The sequence below is a fragment of the Pan paniscus genome, chromosome 21 (genome assembly GCF_029289425.2).
Source record: "Pan paniscus chromosome 21, NHGRI_mPanPan1-v2.0_pri, whole genome shotgun sequence".
Taxonomy (NCBI): Eukaryota; Metazoa; Chordata; class Mammalia; order Primates; family Hominidae; genus Pan; species Pan paniscus.
In genome coordinates this window covers 7,568,721-7,577,127 of record NC_073270.2, presented here as the reverse complement: position 1 = coordinate 7,577,127, position 8,407 = coordinate 7,568,721, and positions in this window count along the sequence as shown.

Sequence of the window (8,407 nt, the reverse complement as noted above, 5' to 3'; positions counted from 1 at the left end):
GTTTTCAACTTAATTTTTTTGAGATAGTGTCTCACTCTGTTGCCCGGGCTGGAGAGCAGTGGCAGGACTGTAGCTCACTGCAGAGTCAAACTCGTGGACTCAAGTGACTCTCCTGCCTCAGCCTCTGAAAGTACTGGGACTACAGGCACACACAACCATGCCCAGCTCAGGTTTTTTATTTTTAGTAGAGATGAAGTCTTGCTATGTTGTCCAGGCTGGTCTCAAACTCCTGGTCTTAAGTGATCCTCCCATCTTGGCCTCACAAACTGTTGGGATTACAGGCATGAGCCATCACACCTGACCCAACTTAATTTTTGAAAATGATGAAATAAGAATTCTGGTGGCCTGGAATCATAGTTTTAGCCCAAAACACATATGCCTCACCTATTCGGGAAATGAAAGCTTTCCCTACCACATAAGGATATGATGTGACACTGTCCACATTTGTCATGTCACTCCGCTTTCAGATCACCTGTCACTGCATTGACAGCAGTAAGTTAACAATTACCTTGAACTTTCTGCTAATGAGCCTTCATAAATTACTAATTAGAGTCCCTTAAATGACTAGAAAGTTGAATCTGGATATCACATCATATGATTTTGTCACAACTTGTCAACTTAGTGTATAAATTTGGCAAGTGATTATCTTCAAGTAATGCAATTATCATTTTGTCAACCTGTTATTCAAAAGATAGCTATGGCCACCACTTCTATAACAGCAAAATTGACAAAGATTCTAAAAGTAAATAATAATAATGTTTACATATCTGATAAAAACTTATAAAACTCCTAGTTTGCTTTTTTTTTTAAGTTATGGAATGAAAGTAGGTATGTAGAGAATAGAAGGTGGTTCTTGTTATTTTTCAAAACCAGTTCATCTTTTTTAATGAGTCACATCCCCGTGTCTAAGCCAAGTTCTTCCATGTCCCCACTGGCCTCGGCTTTGGGAGCCCTGGGTGTGACTCATGGGTCATGATCCTGAAGACAGAGCCCTATATTTCTCCAAAAACAATTTAGGCCCCTCCACCTGTGACGCAATGCTACAACTCCATATAAATCAGTGGGAGCTTTTATGGGTTGACTAATATGTTAACACCCTGTGATCCAGAAATGGAGTTGCCTAAGCTTTTTTATTCTTAGGTTGGGTCATATAAATTGTGTCTCAGGCAGTGGTTCTAGAGTTTTCAGTGTCTCTCAAGATGATGGCAGGATGAGACAACAATTGGATGATTGATATGCATGATTTTGTGCAAATCTTACCCATTTTTGGTTGGAAAGAGATCAATCCCTGTGCATTACGTTGGCTCTCAGCATAAAGCTGAGTTATAAAAACGTCATTCTTGGAACTGCAAGAACTGCCCCTATCTTCCAGTATAGGAATCAAAAATTATAATATTTGAACTTAATAACTGTGGACACAACACCATTCAGCCTTATTAGAAGGATCAAAGGAAATTCCTATTTATACTTTTTTCATGCTATTTCAACTTAGCTTTGCAATGTTTCATATCCAAACCACCTGTAGGAACCACTTCTTGCCATCTTAACAAATTCCTCAGGAGGCTATCTAATATCATTCAACAATATGTAAAAGATAAGAAAACATCATATTTAAAGAAAAATCAAAATAAAATCTATTTTAGATTTTTTTTAACTTTTAGTTTCAGGTGTGTTACACAGGTAAATTGCACGTTGCAGGGGTTTGGTGTACAGTTTATTCCATCACACAGACAATAAGCAATCATTTTTGATCCTCATCCTCCTCTCACCCTCCACCCTCAAGTAGCAACTCAACGTATCTGTTATTAAATGGATATGGTTTTGAAACTAACCCATGATTGCAAATGAGTGTGAACTATAATCAATTCATTGCTGCCCAGAGCATGGTTGGAAAGAATACTGGTTCTGAAGGGAAAATTACTGAATTGATTAGTAATGCCATAGGCTCAGAATTGGGGAATGGTGGCTTTAGTGCCATGTATTTGCTATCCATACCCTACTTCATAAGCCAGAACATTAAAAATTACTTTATTGTAAATTAGATGGAATACAATCTTAAGATAACACATTATCTAATAAATTCCCATTTTAATAAGTACTCTGTATTTCTCCTCAGTCAAGAAAGCCCTATTACCAAAATTTAGAAGGACTAAGCAGTGAAGAACACATCTACACAAAATACTCAGATACCCTCCCCCATGGTTTATTATTATTATTATTATACTTTAAGTTCTGGGGTACATGCGCAGAATGTGGAGGTTTGTTACATAGGTATACACGTGCCATGGTGGTTTGCTGCACCCATCAACCCATCATCTACATTATTTCTCCTAATTCTATCCTTCCTCTAGCCCCCCACCCCCCAACAGGCCCCAGTGTGTGATGTTCCCCTCCCTGTGTCCATGTGTTCTCATTGTTCAACTCCCACTTATGAGTGAGAACACACGATATTTGGCTTCTGTTCTTGTGTTAGTTTGCTGAGAATAATGGTTTCCAGCTTCATCCATGTCCCTGCAAAAGACATGAACTCATCCTTTTTTATGGCTGCATAGTATTCCATAGTGTATATGTGCCACATTGTATGGTGATCCTCCATGATTTCAACATTAAACATACGCCAGTGACTTCCAAATGTTTGTTCTTCAGACCCAGAATTGTTCCTGAGCTTTGGATTATATTTTTAGTTGCTTATTAGACAGCTTCATCTCAAAAGTAACAAACTAAAACAACAACAACAAAACACTTCTTACCTGAAAAAAAATCTCTTTACACATTTTCTGTTTCACTAATGGCATAATTATGAACTCAAACTAGAACCTTAAGATTATTCCTCTTTTCTTTTCAATCATTTGACACAATCAGCCACCAAATTCTAGCAATTGTAAGGCTTGACTTCTACCTCTATCCTAAACCTAACACCATTTTTGGGGGTATTAAGTTTCCATGGTTGCACAGCAAATAACCAAAAAAAAATTAGCAGCTTAAGATAATTTGTTAGCTCACCATTTCCCTTGGTAAGAAGCCTGGGCATGGTTTGGCTGAGTCCTCTGCTCAGAGTCATACTCATTGAAGGCTCTGAAGGAGTTTCTGCTTGTGTGCTCTTTCAGGCCATTGAAGGATCCAGTGCTGTTGTGTAACTGAGATCCCATTTCCTTGCTGGAATCAGCTGTGGGCTACACTGAACTCCTAGAGACCCACCATCCATGCCACATGGCACCTCCATCTTCAAAGCTACAATAGAGAATCTCCCTCCCATCAAATCCCTCTTATGCTTTGAATCTGTCTCATCAGGAAGATGCCTATCACTTTTGAGGATTCATGGGATTAGTTCAGACACATTCGTGATAATTCCCTTGCTTAAAGTCAATTGATTCGTGACCTCAATTATTTCTGCAATATCCCTTCACAGAAGCACTGAGATTAATGCTTGATTGAATAGCTTGGAGAAGATGTGTGGACATCAGGGGATGTGGATTTGGGGCGATATCTTAGAATTTTGCCTTCCACTTTTTTCATGGTCACTGTTTTAGATGAGGCCCTGATAATCTCTGTGTAGACCGTTATAAGGACCATGTAACTCTGTCTTGAATGGGGTTCTCCCAGAAGCAGAACTTGAGATATAATATTGCAAGTTTGGGAAGTCTATTTGTAAGGTAAACCCAGGAAGCATTCCTGGGGAAGTAAGGAAGTTAAACAGAAAAGAAAGGAAACCAATACAGGACATGTTGGTAAATGCAGTACTTCCTCCTTATCCCTGATGGATACATTTCAAGTCTCCCCTATGGACGCCTGAAACCGTGGATGGTACTGAACCCTATATACACCGTTTCCTTCTATACATGTTATACCTATGATAAAGTTTGGTTTATGAATTAGGCACAGTAAGAGATTAACAACAATAACCAATAATAAAATAGAACAATTATAACAATATACCGTAAAAGTCATGAGACTGTAATCCCTCAAAGAATTTTATTGTACTGTACTCACCTATTTTCAGCTCTTGGTTGACTGGGTAAGTGAAACCACAGAAAGCAAAACTGTGGATAAGGGGACTACTGTATGTTACCACCATGGGTATCTGGGGCTCACTCCTGCTGACAAGGGTGGGGAAGCTGAGGTATTTATCTCCCGCCTCCCTTCTTTATTGCTTGAGGACTGCTCCTTCCCATTACATATATGCTGTCTGAATTTTTCTCTTCTTGACTAACTAAATACACAGATATGATCGTGTTGCTCCTCTTTCTAAAAATACCTATCTGTCAATACAATCAACAAACATTTATTAAGCATCTATAACATGCAACGCCCTGGAATAATCACTGTGGACTCAACAGTGAAAAGGTAGCCACTAATGAAGCTTATGATGGAAATAGTCTAAAAGTTAAATTTAGGCTGGGCACAGTGGCTCATGTCTGTAATCCTAGCACTTTGGGAGGCCGAGGCAGGTGGATCACTTGAGGCCAGGAGTTCGAGACCAGCCTGGCCAACATGGTAAAACCCCATCTCTACTAAAACTAGAAAAAAAAAAAATTAGCTGGGTGCAGTGGCACACACCTGTAATCCCAGCTACTCAGGAGGCTGAGGCACGAGAATTGCTTAAACCTCGGAGGTGGAGGTGGAAGTGAGTTGAGATCACATCAATGCACTCCAGCCTGGGAGACTCCATCTCAAAAATAAGCAAAAAATAAAATAAAATAAAAAATAAAAGTTAAACTACAAAATTCCTTACCACAGGTCACAGGTCCTTCAAAATCTAGTGTGAATTTAATTTGAAAGCATCTTCTTTCACATTCTCCATTAAAACCATCCTCTATTCAAGTCACCCACAGTCCTCAGTGTTCTTGGAAAATGTGTTCTTTCACAATTACATCAATTTTGCTGAAACTAAAAATGTTTTTCTCTCCTCCTTTTTAGATATTTTATTTCTATAATATACCTGGTTCAACATCGGCTTCCTCTGAGCATCACCCTGACATCTCTGCCTCAACTGTGTTTATTATACTTATTACTCCTACCTCAGGGCCTGCTGCACAGGAGACCCTTCTGGAATAAATGCACTTAACAACCACGAAAGAATGCAACAATATCCGAGTGAACTCTTTCTCATATAAATAATCATTTAAAAATTTCTCTTTGTTTTAGATTTCTATGTATGGCATTATTATGCTTGGTTTCATGTATATGTTTATTTAGATAGGTAATTGAGATAGAGATGACTATCTATGAATAGAGAAAAATAGACATATAAAAGTAAGACAAGAATAATAATTTTAATAAGCATTTAAATTGGTTCTTAATATTCTGGGATTCAGCACAAGAGTTGGCTGACCAATGTGTTCCTGGGGCTGGTTTGAAAGCAGAAGTTCTTGTAGACATTAGGGAGAATTAAGCAATGCCGAATTCTCAAATTTATGTAAACTGTATCTCCTTTCTTCTGAGAAAAAAAAAATATTTTTCAATATATCCTCACTATGTTTTCCCCTTATTTTCCTCCTAGACCAAGTATTTGGAAGCATATCGATAATGTATCTGACTTACTAAAAGGCTACTTTTTTAAAACATTCCAGCTTTAATTCTGTGAAGCCCAGTGCACATTGTAAAGTAGATATAAGTAATGTCTGTTAAGCAACATAAGGGCATTTAAAATCACAGTGGACCTATACAGTAAAATACGTATTTTAACCAAAAACGTCCCACATTTGTACTGCCACTGAAAATGAACTTCTGGACTCAGAAATCTGAGGTACATAGTTGAGATTCCTTTTGTTTCCCTTGAGCCTTTCTTGGTTCAAGAAGACTGCCAGTTCTAGAACACATTTCTCTTACTTAATAGTTTGTTTTTAATAGCTATTATGAACTCCTATTATATGCTAAGCATTCTACTATGTGTTGAGGTTTTAAGCATAATATTGAAAGCAATGCATCAAGAAAGAAAATGTTAATTACTTTGTCTCAATAAATGTTATACCCAGTAGGCCCCAGATTTTAAAAATTCAATTAGCAAAGGACTGACTTAATAAGGTTTGTGTAAAACCTCATTACCTTCTAGGAGAAATTACTTAGATTTCAGATTAGGAATCCTATCATCATAACACCGAAAGAATACTTTCCTGAGTGAAACAGACAAGATTGCGTTGTCCCAGAAGTCAAGAAAAGCCTAAAATACGTCATTCTTTTAAGTTCCTATAATATTGAAAAATAAAGGTTATCATTTTATTTAAAAAATTACTAATTGTTTTAAATATTTATCTTAAACATGCTAACACTTTTAATAATACAATGCAATAGAAAATTGTGATAGTCATAAGATTAGTACATGTATTTATAAATAGTATTATTTCATGGTTTATTGGAAATTGAATGGTTCAGTTAAAAGGACACAAGTTTTAAGTTGTAAAATAGACATCTTTGGATTCATCATTAACCTCTATAACAGTATGCATGTACGTACAATCACATCTAGAGAAAATGTCAAAGCCTTATTTATTAACTCCTTTGGACACTGAGTGTCTAAATGTGAGGTCACACTGAAGTGTCCCAGGACATGCCCCAGTCAAAAAGGGGAAAGTGGCTGATATTTTGGAGCTGTCATTGCCCAGGACCCTGGCATACATGAGAAGGGATATTTTACTTTAGAAATATTCTGTTTTTAGAATCAAGACAGACTTCCCTCTCAGCACCCCCTCTCCTCACCCACAAACCAAAATCCTTCCTGCCATTAATCATGAAAATCCCTTTTGATGCAAATAGAAAGTACTCTGTTCCTCCCTAACACACAACATACTTGGCCTATAGCACTTAAGCGTGATTCTAAGTTAGAGGAGGATGTAGCACCAGAACTAGGAGAAATTAGGCAGATATCTGGAAACGAGATAAGGTAGGAAAAAAAGAGGAAGGAAGAAAGAAATAAAGGAAAGGAAGGAAGGAAGGAAGGAAGGAAGGGAAAGAGAGAGGGAGGGAAGGAGGGAGGGAGGGAAGTGGGAGGAAGGAAGAAAGGAAAGAAATGAGGGAAGGATGCAGGAAGGAAGAGGAAATAACCAGATTTTTCAAGGAAGAAAAGACGGAAGACCTTGTCTAACAGGGCAAAAATAGAAAGGTGAAAAAGCTCCAGGGCATTTGCAACACAGACATTGAATCAGGGCTCTAGCCCTTCCCAACAATGAAACGATAGGGGAATTCAGGGCTCGGGCACTGCTCCGGCATAACTGTGGACAGATTTTCCCCCATATGTTTACAGAATTCTGAAAGTACAGAAATAGCTGTTGAACTCTAAGCAGTTTTTGTAAAATTACCCTAGCTTGGAGATGTTTTCATTCTACCCTGGGGACTCTTTGGTGAAATCTAAATAAGTGAAAAGCTTCAGCTATTTTGGAGATTTCCTTGCGCTAAATAATATTCTGTAGATTGGATTAAACACAGAAAAAAATGTAGATTTTTCACATTCACATAAATCAAAATGGCTGAATGTTTAAAAACAAAAAACGTGCCCTCAGGCTGAAACCAATTATGGAAATTCTTAGCAAAAAAGATAATTTATTAGCCCATTTATAACAAGCACAATGAGCAAATGAAAACTGATCTCCATGACCTCAGCTACCATAAAAACTACGATGTTTTGTATTTATAAGAACGATCACAATAAGGTGTCCACATGGGCCCACGGGAAGAAGGATTGGGCTGTGAGTCTGCAAAATTCCTTCCTCATCAACACTTGATGTATCACTGACTTGGGAGACGGTTGGCTGAATAGTTGACAACTGGGGGTGACTTTTCTTTCTCCTGTGATTCTATTTGTTGACTTCATTGGCTTTCAGGAGATAATTTGATTGATTTCAGGAGATAGTTTGATTGATTAATTCACAAAGGCACAGTGAGAACATCCCTCTTCATCTGATTAGTTTCCATGTATTCTTCAGACAGCAGCTCAAGTATCACTTCCTCAGGGAAGCCTTCTCTAATCACAAACTCCCAACGCAATGAAGCTAAATATTACATTGGATAGCCCCTAATCAACTTCTGTCTGTCCCTTAGGTGAGAATCCCTAGAGTACAGAAATAATGTCTGTTGTGCTCACCATGATAGCCCAGTGCCTATCACAGTGGCTAGCCTTTAGTGAATACTCAGTAAACATTCTTAAAACGAATTAGTAAAGCATTGTTAGGAAGACTTTGACTGCAAAGAACAGATATCCAACTGCATTTAATAAGCTGCCCAGATGCAGGTGTTTTCAGAGTTGGTTACCTGAGCAGATCAACCACGTTGGGATACTTCACTGTCCATCTCTTGGTTTGCCTCTCATAGTCACAAGGTGGCTGCCAAAATTATGAGCACATATTCTCACACAACTGGCTGTACAGCCAGCAGACAGAGAGGTAAGGAATCACTTCTCAAACATCAGGTTCTT